This window comes from Felis catus, chromosome B2 (genome assembly GCF_018350175.1).
Source record: "Felis catus isolate Fca126 chromosome B2, F.catus_Fca126_mat1.0, whole genome shotgun sequence".
In the NCBI taxonomy this organism is placed as follows: Eukaryota; Metazoa; Chordata; class Mammalia; order Carnivora; family Felidae; genus Felis; species Felis catus.
This window is the reverse complement of record NC_058372.1, coordinates 57096506-57116713: the sequence shown is the minus strand read 5'-3', so window position 1 is coordinate 57116713 and position 20208 is coordinate 57096506.

Sequence of the window (20208 nt, the reverse complement as noted above, 5' to 3'; positions counted from 1 at the left end):
TGGTCCACTTTATCTAGGTTTTCAAATTTATGTGTACAGACCTCTTCTAGTAATCTCTATTACCCTTCTGATGTCTTCAGGGTCTATAGTGATATACCCTTGTTGACCTAAAAAGAATTAAACCAAGGAAAGCTCAAAATTGTCAAGAAGATGAGTTTATTTGGGAATAACAGAAAAATTGTAATTCGGCAAACAAAAACTGTAGTAAGTTACAGGTGAGCCCATTGAGGGTTTGGTTAGGTTGTATTTACGGGCAGGGAATGTAAAGAGGAGAAAGTTCAGTGAGAATCTGTGAAAATCAAAAACAAACGGAGACCAGCTTTGAAAATTTCCCAAGTAAGCAAAACTAGTCCAGTCATACAATTAAGCTTAATTTAGCTTATTTTGTGAGATCAACTTGACCTGGGTCATTTCTTGTTCACATCTCTAGAAACCGTAAGTAAAAATTTCCCAAAAGTTGATATGAGGTAGCCCCCAGCCAACTCCCTGACATTTAAGAAAATTTCAACATTATCAGTTTTCTATAAATCAGGCATTTGTGGAAAATCATTCTCTCAGTCCTTAAGTTTTGTTTTTCAGAGAGCACATGCGTGAAATTTTCTATTTTGTATCCTCCAGTTTCATTTTAGATTGAAGTTCTTTTGCATTCCTATTTTATTCCTGATATTTGGTAATATTGGTAATTTGTATCTTCTTTCTCTCTCTCTCTGTTTTTTTTTTTTTTTGTCAGTCTTGCTAGAGGTTTGTCAATGTTATTCAATTTTTCAAAGAGCAAGCTCTTTGTTTCATTGATTTTTTTCTATTGTTTTTCTCTTTTCAATTTCCTTAATATTTGCTTTTATTTTTGTCATTTACTTCTTTCTGCTTTCTTTGGGTTTATCTTGTTCTTCTTTTTCTAGTCTCTTGAAATGGGAAATTAGATTATTGATTTAAGACTTTTCCTCTTTTTAAATATATGCATTTCATGCTATAAATTTCCTGCTCCGCACTGCTCTTACTGTAGACCACATATATTTGGTATGTCGTATATTCATTTTCATTCTGTTCAAAGCATTTAAAAAATTCCCTTTGAGACATCCTCTCTGACCCATGGATTACTTAGAAGTGTACTATTCAGTGTCCAAATGCACAGAGATTTTCTTAGAATTGTTATTGATTTCTAGTCTGATTCCATTGTAGTTGGAAACACACCAAATATAATTTTACTTCTTTTAAATCTGTAGAAATTTATTTATTTATTTATTTATTTATTTATTTATTAAAAATTTTTCTTTCAGGGTGCCTGGGTGGCTCAGTTGGTTAAACGTCCGTCTTTGGCTCAGGTCATGATCTTGTGGTTTGTGAGTTTGAGCCCCACATCGGGCTCTGTGCTGACAGCTTGGAGCCTGGAGCCTGCTTGGGATTCTGTGTCTACCTCTCTTTCTGCCCCTCCCCCACTCACTGTCTCTCACTCTTTCTCTCTTTTTCTCTCTTTCTCAAAAGTAAATAAAACATAAAAAAATAAACAACAACATGACAAAATAAAATAACAGTCAAGCTTTTAGTCATTTAGTGTGATAATGTAAACAAAAGGCTAAACTGGAGAAAGTGTTGGGTCCTCCCTTTTCTGTTTTACCCCATGGAATGGGGAACCAGTTGAGGGTCAGATAGATCAACACAGATGTGGGGGGTCTGGATATAATCTTACTGTTGAGGATCGCTGAAGAAAAGGCTACTACTGTTTTAAGGATCCAAGGGTCAGGAGGAAGGAGAGGGCAAAGGACTAGGAATAGAAAAGTACTCAGTCCTGAGTCTGAGTAGAGAATTGTCTTCAGGTTTCCAAAGTAAGAAGACGTCCAAATGGATGCACCTGGGCTAAGGATGCAGCTATGCATAAGAGCAAGACCAGCCAGGTGGGCCTGAATTCTTGAGTCCCTTTAGAGTCTGCTGTGCATTGACTGTGTACCAAGTCTGGTGTGGGGAGGGAAGCTTTCCCTGCTGAGGCTTGCTAGGTAAAGCATTGTAGTTTCCTGTGATCAGGTCTGAAAAATCACAGATTTTCTCCTGGAGCCAGCATCCTCAGTGCCTTTCTAATGTTCTCTGTGTAGCTTCCACAGATATCCTAAGGTGGGTGGGTGGGGGGAGTTCTCATTATCTCTGCCTGGTGGTGAAAATCCGAATTCTTCACTAGACATCCTCTGGTACCACCCCAGTGGGGAAGAGGAAGGGTGCTTCATTTCTGCTGGGCTGTGGTGAAAGTACAGATCCCCCAGGCGGTCTCCACTCAACGCTGTGAGCATGGAGGTTGAGCTTCTGTTGCTGGCATGGGTGGGGGGTAGGGCATAGTGTTTTCTGTTGTGTTTGGTTGGAGAAGAGCAGCTATTGTCTATAACTTCTCTGTCTTGGTAGGTTGACGCTTTCCTGATTCTCTGGGTAGAAAGAGCAGACTTGCTGGGGCTTTTTAGTCTGTGCTCATTGATGTTTTCCTAGTTGCTGGCTTCTTCACTTCTATGTCTGGAATATAGGAGGTGGAAAGAAAACCCAGGGATCTCATCAGTGTGCTATTCCTTGGGTCCTAACTTTCCTAGCCAGTCTACCTTCTTCCCTCCATCTTCTAGAGCTTTTTTAAATGTCTGTTTTAAACATCTTCAGGGTTTTTAATTGTAATTAGTGGGAGGACTCGGGAAAAGTAGTTTTCTCCGTTATTGCAAAAGTGAAAGTCCCTTTTCTTGCATTTTTAAAATGTAAATTTGAACAAATTAATACAATACTAAAAATTGAATGGAAACACTTACGGGAAAGATGAGTATCCTTCGTCCTGCTACTGCATGTCTCCACTAAGGACCCTCATAGATAAACACTTTAATCATCTGTTTCTAATTTTTTGAGGTTCATCTTTATATAGGTAAATGATGTGCTTATTCTATTCCTTTTTTTTTTTTTTTAATGTTTATTTATTTTTGAGAGAGACAGAGCATGAGCAGGGCAGGGACAGAGAGAGAGGGAGACATAGAATCCGAGGGAGGCTCCAGGCTCCAAGTTGTCAGCACAGAGCCTGATGTGGGGCTCCAATCCATGAATCATGAGATCATGACCTGAGCCAAGTTGGACGCTTAACCGACTGAGCCACTCAGATGATAAATTAAAGCCTAGAGATGATAAATTAAAAAGTAATAGAACTGACAACTTGGAACCTGGAGCCTGCTTCAGATTCTGTGTCTCCTGCTCTCTCTGTCCCTCCCCCACTCATGCTCTGTCTCTCTTTTTCAAAAATAAATAAACATTAAGGGCGCCTGAATGGCTCAGTCAGTTAAGCATCAGACTTCGGCTCAGGGTATGATCTCCTGGTTCATGAGTTCAAGCCCTCGTGGGGCTCTGTGCTAATGGTTTGGAGCCTGGAGCCTGGAGCCTGCTTCGGATTCTGGGTCTCCCTCTCCATCTGTCCCTCCTCCTCTCACACTCTGTCTGTCTGTCTCTCTCTCTCAAAAGTAAATAAACATTAAAACAATTAGAAAAAAATAAACATTAAAAAATTTAAAAAATATGTCATCTCTAAACATCATCCTACTCTAAACATCATCCTGTTATGTTATAATGTAATTTGCTTACACTCGATCTTCCTTATGTCCTGTCTTCATTTTGTTGTCCTATGTCATTTTTCCTACTTCTACAGGTCACCTATGCACTTCAAATTATATTTAGACTTCTGTTACTGCAGCTAGATGGACAGTATTTCTTGTCTTACCTCTTTGTAAGAAGAAATATTAGCCCTCTCTTCCTTTTCTTTATCATTTTTCTCCTCCACTCCATCTTACAAACTCTGACAATTACACATTTTTTTTACCTTTTTCCTGGCCCATTTGAACATACATTTTATTTTAAAACAAACTCAGTGTAGTCAGTTTATATGCTACCACTCTGTATGTGTTAAGTTGTGTATCAGTCACGGTCCAGACAGGAGACAGAAATCATTCCTGCCATCTCAATAGAGAGAATTTGAAGAGTTGTTAACTAAATATAAATTTGTTAACCAGGTAGCTGAAAGGGTAAAAGGTGAGTTCTAGTTATCAAGTAGGTGACAGCTATCAGGTGGCAACTACTCATAGGACTGAGAGAACAAAGAAGGCTCTAGAATTAGAATAACTCAGAAACTCAGAGGACAGGTCCTGCAGAGCTGAAACTCAGACTTCTGCTGCTCAGCTGGTGCGGATGCCTTGAGGCGGAAGGTGTGGGTGTGCTGGGCTGGTTCTGTGAATGTTGGTAAAACTGCAAACCAGATTCAGTGACAGCCATGGGAAGGGACTGCTGTTCCCAAGGTGAAGAAGCATGAAAGGGGTGAGGCTCACAGGAATGGGAAACAAACAGGAAGAAGCACATCTCTCTTCTTCCTCCTGCCTTGTAGGCTCTCTCTACTGCCTCCAAGAATCAGTTGAAAAAGCAGTTGCGTGGTCTTCAAAGTCCCAGATTCAGCATTGCAAAGCAGCATCCAGAGGGTGGTTTGGAGCCGACAGACAGGAACTTAATAACTGGCACTAGCTGTGCTTGGTAATCCTTTTAGTGTTGTTTGATGTAAGTTTTTGACAAAGACTCTGTTCTTTATTTTTCTTCTTTGAGTTCAACATTCCTTTAACGTATGTATTCATTTCATCGCTTCTTGGCCTTTTGGTTAAGATCAAGTGTAAAGTATATATTCACTTTATTTGTTATGGGTACAAAATAGTGAAACCACTAATTTACAAGCAGACTTAGTTCACTTGAAACCATATTCAGCTATTAGAAGTTTTTTTGAAAAAAAATTCATTTGTTAGTGGCAGCCTGAAGGGAATAAGGAGAGATATAAAGCAGGACTGAGTGACTTGAGAGAGGACAGGAGTTGGTACATCAAAAATATGTATTCATCATTTCTCATTTTGGCCCTCAATGTCATCTTGTAGGTTTCCTTGGGCCATTGACTGTTCACCTGTTCTCTAGGGAATGCTAAATTCTTCTAATATAAACATGTATTCCAGTGTTGGCAGAAGTTCTCTATCTTGGGAGCCCTTGAGACAGTGGTAATGAATCATGCTACCTCTCAGTAATTTTTTTTTAGAGAGGAGGCATGGAAGACAACTCTAGCTAAACCCTACTCTGTTTTCTTCTTCTTTTTTAAAAGTTTGTTTGTTTGTTTGTTTATTGGTAGTATCACAAGGGAGGGGCAGAGAGAGAGGGAAATAGAATCCTAAGCAGGCTCCTTACTGTCAGTACGGAGCCTCAAGATGGCTTGATCCCATGAATCAAGAGATCATGACTGGAGTCAAAACCAAAAGTCAGTTGCTCAATCAACTGTGGCTTCCAGGTGCCCCTTTTCTCCTTCTCCTCCTCCTCCTCCTCCTTCTTCATGTTTGTTTATTTATTTATTTATTTATTTATTTATTTAGTTTTAAGAGAGATGCAGAGAGAGAGAGCATGATCGGGGAAGGGGCAGAGAGACAGGGAGACAGAGAATCCCAACCAGGCTCCACACTGTCAGTGCAGAGCCCGACACAGGGCTTGAACCTGCAAACCGTGAGATCATGACTAGAGCCCAAATCAAGACTTGGGTGCTCAACCGACTGAGCCACTTAGAGCCCTTTTTGTTCTTTTTTAAATTGCATCATCTTTGGAAATGGAAGAGGAAGATGAAATGTGAGATAAAAATAAAAGGACCTAGGTACATAAGCTTTCTTCTTCCCTCAGTGGCCAAGAAAATAGGAAATGAGGAAAAATTTTATCTTACCTTTTAGATCAAATAAATGGCCTCACCCCAACATATACATTCTCCATGTATCTGATGAAATTAGATGAAAAAATAATAAATGCCCAAATGAACCTAAAGAAAGTTCATACAACACCACTTATCCAACATCTGTGGTAGAAAGTAAAATCCATGTGGAAAATAAAACCCTTCAACAGGGGCACCTGGGTGACTCAGTCAGTTGAGTGTCGGACTTTGGCTCAGGTCATGGGCTCGCAGTTCGTGAGTTCAAGTCCCACATCGGACTCGCTGCTGTCAATGCAGAGCCCACTTTGGATCATCTGTCCGCCTCCCTCTGTCCCTCCCCCACTTTCTCGTTCTCTCTCTCTCAAACATAAATTAAAAAAAACGTTCAAAAAGCTAAAGGTTAAAAAAATCCATCAGCAATTTAGAACTTCATGAAATAATGGTATATTAGGAAGGCTCTTTTGACTTCTAGGTGCAGGAGTCACTCTAGCTATCTCAAGAAATTGGGAGATAGTTTCATGGTATATATGGCAATAAAAGGATCAAGTTCTCATAGAATGTCTTGAAAGACTATAAAACTGGACGTTTTTGAACACCTCAGGTGCATCAGGTGCCAGTTTACATCCACGAACTCACTTAACCTTTCTAAAAGAGAACAAAACAAAACCAAGATACTATTATTTTCCTCATTTCCTCTAGCCTAGGGATGTTGTAACTTGACCATGGCCACCAAAGAGCACACTGCAAAAGCAGTTCAGGCTTTATGATTCCACTGCCACTGGTCTTGATTGCCCCCCTTATACTTATTACAGCCACCAAGACTAATAATAGCCACAAGACTAGTGAATCCCCTTACCTCTAACTTTTAAGATAATTGTGATCATTTAGCTGAATATAAATGGATTGTATATACATGCGTGAAAGCTACTATATATTTTTATAAGAATTACTAACTTTAAATAATAATCAAAACTCTATTCTTTTTGAGCTTATGATCTTATCTTATGAAAGCCAAGTCATTACAAGTTATTAGATATGGCATTAATGTAGAAATAATTTTATGATATTTTACTTTTATTTGGAATAACTCATATTTATATAAAGAAAGATAATAATTTAACAGCTCTTATGCAATACATCTTGTAGATGGAAAATGACATTTTAGTTTTGATTATGATGATTTGAGATTCTTGCTGAGAAGGTTGCCTAAGGTCACAGAACTACTAAGAGCTAGAAATATAGCACAGGAATCTCTATTTCTAGTCCAGTGATCCACTTAGTTAAAACAGGGCTCAGGCTGTTCATAAAGCAATGTTATTTGTCACAGATAAATCGGTTAAGTAAGAAGAGAGTAAAAATTAGATGTTAGGATAAACAATCATTTATGTAATAAATGCCAACCAATCTTTTATTGAACTAATTTTATAATATCATCTATTCATTTCTTAGAAAAAAGGTTTTATAGATTTAAGAGAAGTATATAACTATTCTTATTATCATTTGCCCTTCTTGAGATGCAGAAGTTGTATTCAGGGTTCATTTTGTAGAGACTCAAGGATGTCTTGCAGGATTAGATGCCAAATAATTAAAGATTAGTATTAAATTACAGATCGTTCTGCTAATGAATAACCTCTGTAATATATGTTTCTACTTTATATTTTATTAATTGGGGTGTTCAACATTGGTACTTTAATTCAGAAATTGTCTTTTTCAAAATTTATGTAATGATTTATGGGTATTATAATGCCCTCTAAAATTTTCTATTCTCACTCAGTATACTTAAACCAGGAAATAACTTTCTAATCAATACTTTTTGCTCCTAATTTGCCCTCATTTATTAAGTACCTAAAAACAATCCTCAAAAATCACTATTTTTAGTTTTTCTCTTGGCCCTTACTGTTAGGTTATAATAAAAACTCATTTTATTCTTATTTGTTTTGTGTGTTTATCTTACCTGTGTTTCTACATAAAATATTTTCTTTTGGAGTTTTTAATTGCCAAATATTCATTGAGTGCTAGATCATTTAATAATGCCTGAAAAGTATTTTAATCCAATATTGGGGACCTCATAAAGCCTCAATAAGAGATCATTTTATTATTCTTAGAACCATTAGTAGTACAAAAGCAGTGCAATAGAACTGTAGATCAAAGGTTCTATACTCAAGAACAGATCCTGAAATTCAGTAATGAAGGTGAGAGATATAGCATTTAGAAAGCAGGTAACACACAAGACAAGCTATGTCCTGGTGTGTCTTATCTCGGAGGCCTTTGCCTACTTTCCCTTTTCTTTCTATCCCCTTACTTGATACCTAACTTGGAACTGAAAACTGAAAACAATGGGGAGAGTGCTGTGTCCAGGTGTTAGCACAGATCATAATTCCTCGTGCTTGGGGAAATTCTCAATCACAGAATTTAACCAAGATAATTTTGGAGATCTTTGGGGCAGTCAATATTATTCCTTAGAGAGCTAGTCACATTTTTTGGTAAATTTCAGGAAGGAGTCCTTGGTGTCTTGAGGCCATTCAGAGATGGACTATCATTGTGCATCCTGAGAAACACTGAGGAATGCACGAGGTAATAGCTGCTTGCTAGTATATGGGGCCACTCTAAGATTTCCTTAGATCCTTTTGTGCACCCAATCCTAACAATATTTACTCAATGCTCACTTAAGTGGCCAATACTGAACTAAATATTTGGTTAAGATATATATCATAAAGTTCTTGTCCTCGAGTGGCTTACAGTTTCAAAGGAGGGACTTTTTAAGCTGTGTTTATTGCACTTTATGGTTCACTATGGGGTTGATACAATTTTAGAAGTGTACCTGGCACATACTAGATGCCCACTAAATTCAGCCTTGTGGGCTTATCATTCTATGAAGGAACTTCCCTTTTATTTGCTTTATATACTTGAGATTATCTATCTATCTATCTATCTAGTCTTCTAAGAAGAATTTTTTTTGGAAAAAAAGGTCTACTGATGAATACAGTTTAAAAAACTAATGGTCAGTGTGCCTGGGAGGCTCAGTTGGTTGAGCGTCCAACTTCAGCTCAGGTCATGATCTTGCGGTTAGTGAGTTCAAGCCCCCACATTGGGATTGCTGCTGTCTGCCTGTCGGCACAGAGCTTGCTTCAAATCTTCTGTCTCCCTCTCTCTGCCCCTACCCCTGCTTGTGCTTTCTCAAAAGTAAACATTAAAAAAAAAAAAAACCCTAATGGTCTCAGGTATCTCATATTTCAAGGTCATATTAAATATTCACATATTCATTCCAACAAAGCTACTCAATTTTATAGTATAAATCCTACTTTTGATTAAATGGCTGCCTAGAAAAAATAAAAACATGTGACAAATATGTATTATTTACTGAGTTTTGAAATGGTCCAATTATAGATAATAGTAAAAAATAGTTATAGCCAGCAACATTATGAAACCTTGTACGTGTATATGAGCCTTTTCCAACATTATGGAGGCTGACATTTATTGCATGCTGAGTACTAATATAAATCATTTTATACATTTTATGTCACTTAATCTTTTTTGGAAAATTTGTTATTGAAGTATAGTTGACACACAGTGTTATTTTAGTTTCAGGTGTGCAATTAAGGCATTCAATCTTCATAGCCACATTATGAGGTAGGTATTTTTATTATCCTATTTTACAGATGAGGTAATACTGAAGACCAGAAATATTATTTAACATGCCCCAACTCATATAGTAAGAGAGTGGCAGAACTCACACAGAAATACTCTGTTTGCCAGAACCATTAAGTACTATTATCCCCATTTTATAAGTCAGGAAATTAAGGTACAAAATATTAGAATTTTTGTCTTAGGTTATACAACTATTAACTGTAATGCTAGAATTTAAAATAAGGTCATCTAACCTCAAAGTCGGTGGATAAGAACTACCATAATATTTGGAAATAGTTCAAACTTAGCAAAAGATAAGTTGTTTGTTTCCGACAGTGATGTAAAATGAATACATGATCATGAAGTTTAGACGCATATAAAACAATCTTAAAGAGCTTGAGAAGACTGAGCAGATAACATTGGATGGCCATTAATGTTCTCTAATGAAAGATTTTATCAGTCTAGAGAGACATTTAATATCTTTTTGTCAGATATACCTACCCTAAGTATTTAATATTTTTCATATTATAAAAGATGCCTTTAAGAATTCCAGTTCCTGATTATTTGTTGCAAGTATATAGAAATGCAATAGATTCTTTGTATACTGATCATATATCCTGAAATCTTGCTAAGCTTACATATTAGTTCTAGAATCTTCTTTGTAGATTCCATATATTATCTATTTCTTCTTGGGAGAGATTGGGTAAACTAAATAAGAAATTGTCAATTTTGTCTAAGTTATCAAATGCATGAGTATAAATTCACTCATAGTTATATTCATTATCTATTGCTATGTAACAAATTACCACAAACTTAGTGACTTAAAAGACACATTTAATATCTCACAGTTTCTCAAGACTTGGGAGCCTGGACCTTTTGCAGGGTTCTCTGCTTAGGGTCTATGAGGCTGTAGTCAAGTTGCAGACCTGGGCTGGGTTCTCATCAGAGGCTTGGCCAGGGAATGCTTTGCGTCCAAGCTTTATCAGGTTGTTGGCAGAATTTACTTCCTTGTGGTTGTAGAATCCATGGCAGCTTGTTTCTTAAAAGCCAGCAATGAAGAAAGAGACACTTCAGCAAGATAGTCACGATCCTCTTCTGTAATCATATCTATATAATCATGCACATCCCATTGCCTTCTCTACATTCCTTTGGTTAAAAGCAAATCACATAAACTTCTTTTATGTTAGCAAAAGGGGGAAGCAAGAAGGGGTTGGAGTCAAAAGGTGACTGACATCTGTAGACATCTGAGGGTCTACATCTAAAGGTTGTATAAGTTCCTTGTCTTTGGTCAGTTGATCTTTGTGTCCAGGAGTTTGGTCATGTTGTTCCTGTAAATCTTAAACATAGCATAATCATTTGTGTACACATTTCCTTATCTCCTTGGGTGAGGTAGATTTTAGGTAAAAAGTATTTTTTGCAAATCTTAGCTGTAACCTGTCTATGTGCAAGGCTAAGCAGAAGTTTCTAAGCTATAGATCACAACATCAAGGGAAATAGGAGTGATATATAGTAGCCACACTAAGTTTCTCCCTGTTACAATGTCAACTCCCTCATTCCAGATATGGCTTTCTTTCTTTTCCTCCAATCAGTCTGGCTACAGTTTTATCAATTTTATTGATCTTCCCAATCAGCTTTGGTGTGGTGTTATAAACCTTCCTTATTGTTTTCGTTTTCTATGTAATCAATTGATGCTTTGATTTTATTATTTTCTTTTTATTCTTACTTTGGATTTCATTAGATCTTTTATTTTTCTAACTTCTTAAAATTTTTTTCATGTTTATTTATTTATTTATTTTGAGAGAGAGAAGATGCAAGTGGAGGAGGGGCAGAGAGAGAGAAAGAGAAAATCCCCAGCAAGCTCCATGCTGTCAGCACAGAGCCTGATGCAGGGCTCAGTCTCACAACTGTGAGATCATGACCTGAATCAAAATCAAGAGTCCAACATTTTAACTGACTAAGCCACCCAGGCGCCCCGTATTTTTCTGGTGAAAGCTGACACCATTATTTTGAGACCTTTATTATTTTTTAATTTAGGCATTTTGTGCTCTAAGTTTCCCCCTAAATTCTTCTATGTCATCTCGCAGATTTGATATATAGTATATATCCTCGTAACACTTTCTGTTTCAGAAGTAGTCTCTATTGCATCCTTAGTATTGCATCCACCTGACCTCAGCCCTACATTCCCAGGTACTTCATGACTGCCAGCCCACAAAGGCAAACAGTTTTTTAAGGTTAACATCCATTTAAAAAGATTTTTTTTTAGTGTTTATTTATTTTTAGGAGATAGAGAGACAGAGTGCAAATGGGGGAGGAGCAGAGAGAGAGAGAGAGGGAGACACAGAATCCAAAGCAGGCTCTAGGCTCTGGGCTGTGAGCCCAGAGCCCAATGTGGGGCTTGAACTCACAAACCGTGAGATCATGACCCGAGTCAAAGTTGAACTCTTAACTGACTGAACCACCCAGCCACCCCTGGTTAACTCCATTTTGATTACCTGTATTAGTCAGCATTCTCTAAAGAAACAAAACAAATAGGACTTGTAGAGACACATACACACATACACATAGAATTAATAGAATGAATATATGTATAAATCCTAATAGTAGAACTAATAATAAATCCTAATAGAACTAATAGGACCTTTCTGTGTAAAAAATGTGTAAGATCCTATAAATCCTAAAAATCCTATAGCTAGAGAATGCAAAAAACTCTGAGTGTATGATCAGGACATTGTTATAGGATAGTTTATTGAACTTACCTGTGACCAGGTTGGTATAAACATTCAATTTGCATGGTCACATACTCACTGTGTGCATTTTAATTATGGCATTGGCAAATATTTATTAATATTGAATTTGTGTTTTATTTCACATACTGATAATTTTTCAGGATTGGAAGACCAATAATGCCAGTGTAATGGAATCTCCATATGAAATTCCCCAGGATACAATGTCATTCTCTAAAAGGTTACTGGAAAAATATGCATTTGCATTATAACATTTACAGAAACTACATTTGTAAGAACGTGAATATGTTCATGTAGGACAGCTGACTGTATTTCATCTTACATTAAGATAGAAGGATGTCTTTTCTTGTTTAACCAGGTGTCTTGGTTATTAAAGGTCCTGGATGTCCATTTTATTCACCTTTTGGTGTAGCCTCTGATATACTCCCGCTCTTTCCGCCCCTCCCCCATTCTTAGAATCCTGAAGAAGTTAACAGCTTATAAGGAAATGTTCTTGCCTCTCTGTTAACGGTGCCCCTGCCAATGGACTTGATGCCCGGGACTCCTGCCTCTGCCGAGCAGGTTTTCTCACTTTTCAGGCTTGAAGCTAAGCCCTCCTTAGAACATCAACCCAAGCATTTTTGTCATTATTGATTTGTTTCAGAGATTTAATTTGAATGACTTTTATTTAACATTTTTCATATGCCAGGCACTCTGCAAGATGCTGTGTATTAGGAAGTAAACAAAACAAGGGTAATTTTTGGAATGAATATGAGATCTATATCAAAATTATGTAGGAATATATTAACAGAGAATTAGGAATATGTTGACAGCAGGAAATCCTGAAAATAATTAAGTAATCACAACTTTTGTGTTAGGGAATAAAACCAGCATTGTTGTTTTAAAAAATTCTTGAACTTTAATATTATCAAAATATTATCTTTACTATTATTAAAATTTAAATAATATTATTTAATATTATCAACTTTAATATTATCTTTAATATTATAGAAAACATCATGCTTTTTTGTCACTTAACTCCTGCTATTATGGGTCAGTTGACTTAGTTGAAAGGATTAACCTTTGAAACAATATGGAGAACTAAAGCCCTGGCCATCAGCCCATGGAGTAGCCTGTTACTAAGCTGTACTCAATAAGGGTGGTCAATATTGGGTGGTGACTAGTTCTCCTTGGAGAAAAAACTCATAGAGCAGAAGCCAAGAGACCCACCGAATCTTCAAGAAGTCAGAGGGTGGTAAAAGCCTTATGACAGGTACCCTGAGGTGAGAGAGGACAAGTGGAGAGACTATGGGCAGACAGAAATAGTAGAATCAGAGATTAAGATCAGCCCACTCTCAAGTTGGGAGAGGGTCCTCGTCAGAGGAAGCAACAGAAGCTTACTGCTGAACAGACTTCTGCAGGTATTCCTGTTGCTCTTACAAGAGCTGCTCTCAGTCCTCCAAGGATATTGTATGTCCTGAGTGAACTACAGTCCCAGCTGCCTGTCTGAGTAGTTGCTGAGATACAACTCCTTGGTCCTTCTTCCCTTGTGAATCTTTAAACCTACACCAACTAAGATAACTTGAAAATGCCATGGGTTTTGAAACCCAAATAGGATTGACCACTCAGATTATCTATATGTTGCAAATATATCATGTAAAGCAATTAAGTCTGACAATATTTAGTAATACTATTTGCTTAAACTGAGGCTATCAAATTATTTCAAATGATCTCCAATCCAAAAAAAAAAAAAAAAAAAAGGAAAAGTAGTGCATATTCTCCAACTCACATTGTTATAATTCAAATAACTGAAAGCGAATTAAGAAAGTTAAGGGATATTATCTGAACTCATTCAATTCTGATTTTCAATTTGTCTGTAATATGTTCCTTATGTAACAAAAAAGTATGTGACATTGATGTGGCAAATTTGGCAGTGAATCATGTATCTTAAGGAGGTAACAGTTAAATCAAATTTATGGAATTTTTTTTCTTCCTTTTTTCAACTATTCTAAATAAAGGTGTTTTGTTTTGTTTTTAATTTTAGATTTTTCTCCTTCTCTTTTAAAAGAACCCACCTGCAGCAAACACACTCTGGAGCTCAATAAATATTATGTAGCAAATTCTAAAGATGCTTATTCACAAAGAAGGGGCCCAAATCCCTCAGCTTTAGAATTATTCTTTATCTTTATGCAGTTTCTGAGACCCTTAGGGTCTTTTCCCTTGCTTTTCCCACAGTCTCCCTACTTAGCATTCATTGAAGGTACCTATCCTTCAGGCAAGATTAATTTCAACATAAAAAAACTTCTCTCTCTCTCTCTCTTTTTTTTTTTTTTTTGGCCTGGTGGGGAGATGGAAAAAGGAGTTAAACTTTGAAGCATGTATGTATCACTAATGCACTTTATTTCCTGAGAGCCCTGACCAAATTTTTTTTTATTGCCAAAAATAATTTTAAAATAATTGCACTTTGTGATCATGACAATTTATTTCTGTATGCACCACCTTTGAGTAGTCCTGTATTGAAATGATAGTACTGACACAATCTTTTCCAATAACAAAGGTAGATTCACAAAATAGTGTTGTTTATTAACTGGTTTACATACTTACTATTGAAATGCAACCATGTAGCGGTTTCACAGAACATAGTAGCAAGCAAGAGTTCTGTACACAAATAAGATTGGAGGGAATCACAAAGAATCATTGTTCAAAACATAAGCCATGCTTTCATGGAAGTTAAACCACACAGTTCATTCAAATTTTCCTATTCCTTTCTCTTCCTCTATTATATCAAATTGTATTTATTTTGCAATGGGGTCAAGGGTAGAAGCAAAAGAAGACAATGGGTTGTTTTGCTGGAATAAGCCTGGTATTTTCTAAACTGAACCTGTGTTACGTTTGCTTATTTAAAAATGAACACAGAGAAATACAAAAAGATAAGCAATGAATCAACCAATATCCTTCCCTTTCTATCTGAAAATGTAAAATAAAATAAAGTTCCTTTGTATTCTGTTAGTAACAAATTGTAAGAGTAGTAGTAGAAAATAGAGGGGTTTTTTAAATTTTATTTTTATTTTTTTGTGATTTTTTTTTTCTTATGGATCTATTATTTATTCCAGCTCTTCTAATTACTGTGTGACTCCAGGCAATTTACTTAATCTCTGTGATTCAGTTTCCCCCTTTGCAAAGTGGGGACAATAATGTTAAATGTAGTTACTCCTAAAGGTGGTTCTAGAAATTGAGTTAGATAAGGTTTAACCCTTTGCCATCCCTGCTGCCTCCTCCTCTTTCTTTTTCATTCTATTTGTATTTCATCCTTGCAGACTAAGCAAGAGTTACTACTTCCTGAGCATTGTGCTTAAATATGTGCTTCCCAAGATGACTTCTGAGTGAATATACAAGATAAGAACATCTTCTATTCTGCTTTCAACTCATTGCCATATGCTAGTCAATGATTTGATAGCTTTTTTTGTCTGTTAGGACCACATTAGACTGACCATATGTTCTCTCTCGTTTTCCTGAACCCGTTATTCCTGGACCATTATTTATACTATGTATGTGTAACTCTAGACCTGTATTAGTTTGCAGGGGCTGTCATAACAAATGCCACAGACTGGATAGCTTGCATCCAAAATGCAGTTTCTCACATTTGGGAGGGTCCAGTCAGCAGGCTTCGTTTCTTCTGATATCCCTGTCCTCGGCTTGTAGGTGGCTGTCTGCTCCCTGTGTGTTTACGTGGTCTTCCTCTTGTCCATGTCTGTGTCCTAATTTCCTCTTCTTATAAGGAGGACACTAGGCACCCTGTATGGCCTCATTTTAAGTTACTTACCACTTTAAAGACCCCATCTCCAGATACAGTCACATTCTGAGGTACTGGGGCTAGGGTTTCACCATATGAATTTTGGGAGGATGTAATTTAGCTCATAACAAAACCTTACCTTACTTACTAAGAAGCTCATATCTTAATTTTCTGACCAACTTTCCAGCTTGTGAAATATCTTAAACTTTCCCCTTACCTTTATAACTCAAGCCCCAGAAGAGTCATTTTCAAATTATACTTTGCACTCTTATTTCTAAAATGATTGATTAAAATTAATAACAATGCTGATGTTTGTGGCATATCCCCCATTAGTTGTATTTCTCTATTTTTATGCTCTAATTTTTGATACTATCTAATTTTTTTCTTTACCTGTGATAAAATATTTTCTGTGAATATATTCCAGTAGTGTAGATGACCTTTAAGATCACCTCTGATTGAAAGGACTCAGCGTCCCTATTCATCTATTAATTTACCATGGTATTTATTTATTTATTAAAGTTTATTTATTTATTTTCAGAGAAAGAGAGAGAGCACACCCATGCAAGCAGGGAAGGGGCAGAGAGAGAGAGAGAGAGAGAGAGAGAATCCCATGCAGTGACATCATGATCTGAGCCAAAATCCAAAGTCAGACACCCAACTGACTGATCCACCCAGGTGCTCTTTAATTTACCCTTTTAAAGAATCCTAGTAGGGAAATATGAGAGCCCTTACAGAAATCACATTACCTTTCTTTCAATAGATTATAGCTGACCCTTGAACAAGATGGGTTTGAACACGATGGGTCCTCTTATACATGAATGTTTTTCGATAAATGCAGTACAATACTGTGAATGTATTTTCTCTTCTTTGTGATTTTCTTTTTTTTCCCTTGTGATTTTCTTAATAACATTTTTTCTAGCTTACTTTATGTAATACAGTATATAATACATATTCCTTGCAAAATATGTGTCAATTGACTATATTATCGATAAAGCTTTCTGTCAACAATAGGCCATTAGTAGTTAAGTTTTGGGGGAGTCGAAAGCTATACATGCATTTTTTGATTGCATTGGGGGTTGGCACTCCTAAACCTCATGTTATTCAAGGGTCAACTGTACTCTCTCTCTTTCTTTCTTTTTTTTTTTTTTTTCAACTGTACTCTCTTTAAATACTTTTTGAGTCATGGAAAGGAATTGGGATTCTTTTTCTGAACTTCAGGGCTGTGTTTATAGTCAAGGTATCATACAGCATCAAAACCCTTAAAATTGAATTATTAGGTGTACAGAATTTTTTTTTAATAGAAGCTCCTTATGTTTTTTTTTTTTTTTTAACTTTATTTATTTATTTTGAGAAAGAGAAAGAGCATGGGGCGGGACAGAGAGAGGAAGAGCAGAATCCCAAGCAGGCTCCATACTGTCAGTGCAGAGCCTGACATGGGGCTCAAACTTACCAACTGTGAGATCATGACCTGAGACACGATCAAGAGTCGGACGTTCAATCTACTGAGACACCCAGGCACCCCAGGTATACAGAATTTTTAAGAATGACATTTAGGCTAACTGGTTATTATTAGAAACAGAGGAATCAATATCTTGTGGAAAGTGGATGCAAAAATCAGAAAATGGGTTTGGAAATATGTAAAGATGTTGCCAAAGTAGAGTCAAGAAAGAAGATGAGGAGTTAGTCAAAACATACAAATAAAAGCAAAATACAAAACCTTCTGGAAGTCACTGGTTTTCATTCCCAATGGCTAGCTTAGAGTAAATTTGTTTGCCACCTAAGCTACATAAAGGAAAAAGTTTACATATGATATATCTTTGCCCACTTAATTTTAGCTTATAGATTAAGCTGCATGTGTCCAATCTTCCCATATTTACAAGGAATCTGTCATAGAGGCTTTTTAAGATTCTGTCAAACTGCCAACTAAGGAAGTAGGAGTCTATAATTCCAACATGTCTTTTAATAATTCCTTAAACCTCTGGCTATTTGTAAAATTGATTAGAAATTTTATGTATCTCTATAATTTCACCTTTTCATTCTTTCACAAGTGTTGAGTGAATGCTATCTGGTCCCAACATACGAACATCTTATTCATTCATTCATTCACTCATTCATAGAATAATGGAGATAATAAAGTATTTAGTAGTTAAGAGAGAAGCTGGGGTATGGAATAAGGTCTTCATGGAAAACCAGTGATAGAAATGAGGTAAAGAGAGTTTGAAAGAGTGACTCAAGAAATAGTTTATGCAAATCTTGACTTTTAGGACAGGTAGGATATTGTGCCCAAGTGAGTTATTTACCCTCTTAGAACTTTATTTATTTGTAAAGTGGGGACGGTAAAGTCAACTATTTCAGAGATTTGGAGGATTAAATAAGGCAACTTAGGTGAGAGGAATTATAAACCATGAAGTACCATACAGGTATTAGAAGTTATGTTAATGCATAATCACAATGCTTATTCGGTTCTTTTGACTTGTCTGGGCCCAGCACAGTTTGAGAGAAGAGCTTAGTTCAGTAGAGATTTAGCAGAATTAATATAATCTGTGATATGCCTCATTTTTATTCATGAGGACATAATTTGCACTGCAATCATCAGATAGTGTGGGATATCTGGATTAAAAAAAAGCCTTGTTCAAATGTTTATCTCTAAGTTTTAGTCTAATCTCTTCTGGTGGGTACTTATCCCTGGTGAATATGTACTTGTCACTCTGGGTACATGCACGTGTGCGTGTGTGTGTGTTAAGCAAGGTATATGTTCCTTTTTTTCTGGGTATGAACCTTGGAGTTGGTTGATTCCTCTCCTGTGTTCTGGAGAAGGAGTTTTTAAAAAAAATCTCTCCTTTTTTTAATTATTTTTTTTTTTTAAATTTGAGTATAGCTGACACAGTGTTACATTAGTTTCAGGTATACACCAATGATTCAAGTTTTCTATATGGTCTTATGCTCACTACAAGTGTAGGTACCACCTGTCCCCATACAGCACTATTCCAATATCATTGACTCTGTTTCCAATGATGTGCCTTTTATGTCCATGACTTATTAATTCCATAACTGGAAGCATTTATCTCCTGCTCCCTTTTACCCATGTTGCCCATTCCTTACCTCCACCTTTCTGGCAACCATCAGTTTATTCTCTGTATTTGTAAGTCTGATTCTGCAAAGAAATCCGTCTTTTTAAAGACACTTAAAATTTTAATTCTAAAGCAAACAAAAGCGGGAAAAGTTAAGCAGTCGTTCAAACTTGAAATACATATGCTTGTAACTTTCATTGATTAGAATGTGGGTCTTACACTAACGCATGAAGATCATTGACTCAAACAATCTCTTCTGTTTGTTCAAGGCTAATGATGGTAATGATGTTGATTTTTGCCCACCCTGGCACTGTACAAACCTAACAGTATATGACTATTGTAATTCCTATGTATAATTGTATGCTCTAGAGTTATATCTTAGTTTGGGTCCCCGGAAGCAGAACTTGAGACAAGGACTTGTTTTCAAACACTTCATTGAGGAATATGGACCCAAGGACCAAAGATGAATGATAGACGGAGCAAAGCAGGAAATGAGAGGGTTGCAAAATGAGAATCTATTGTCAAGTAGATGTCTCCACAGACAACTAGCTGCTCAATTATTTCAGTCATGTGAAATATGTCCTATTTGACCTGCTGTCGGTCAAATAATTGGCCTTGCCTTTCTGGATAGCACATGCATAGATGCAAAGCATGCTTCTGTTGCATCCCACACAGTGGCATCAGTGGAGAACACCTGGGCAGAAGGCAAGAAGTTTCTGGGACTGGACTGAGGCCAGGCACTCTCAAGGGGCACATGCCCTGAAGTGTTTGAAGGCATGTGCACTGATTGCTTCACCCATGGACGGAATAAAAGAGAGGTGACTTGAGAAGAATCTGAAAGGGTGTATAAGACATATCCAATACACTGTGTATGTGTGTGTGTTTGTGTGTGCATACGTGCAAATAATGTTGGATAACTAAAGTTTTTTTTTTTTTTAATATCAAAAGTTACATGCTCTTCTGACTGAGCCATCCAGATTTCCCTTGGATAGCTAAAGTTTTATTATTTCTGGTAAGTATTTAGAGTGAAGAGATATCTTACATGCATGTATTTAGAAATATGAAGCTCTCCACAATGTGGATGGCCTTCTATGTATTTTAAAGTGCTTATCTATCTAATTTAATATATTTTGCAGAGGAAAGAAAATACTCATGGGTCTCATTTTATGCTTTCCATTTCTTCTTGAAAATTAAGAGAAATAGTAATAATTGAAAAAAAGTGGCATTTGGGGAATTGCCCTTATTTTTAAGTTATCAGACAATTTAACATATGTG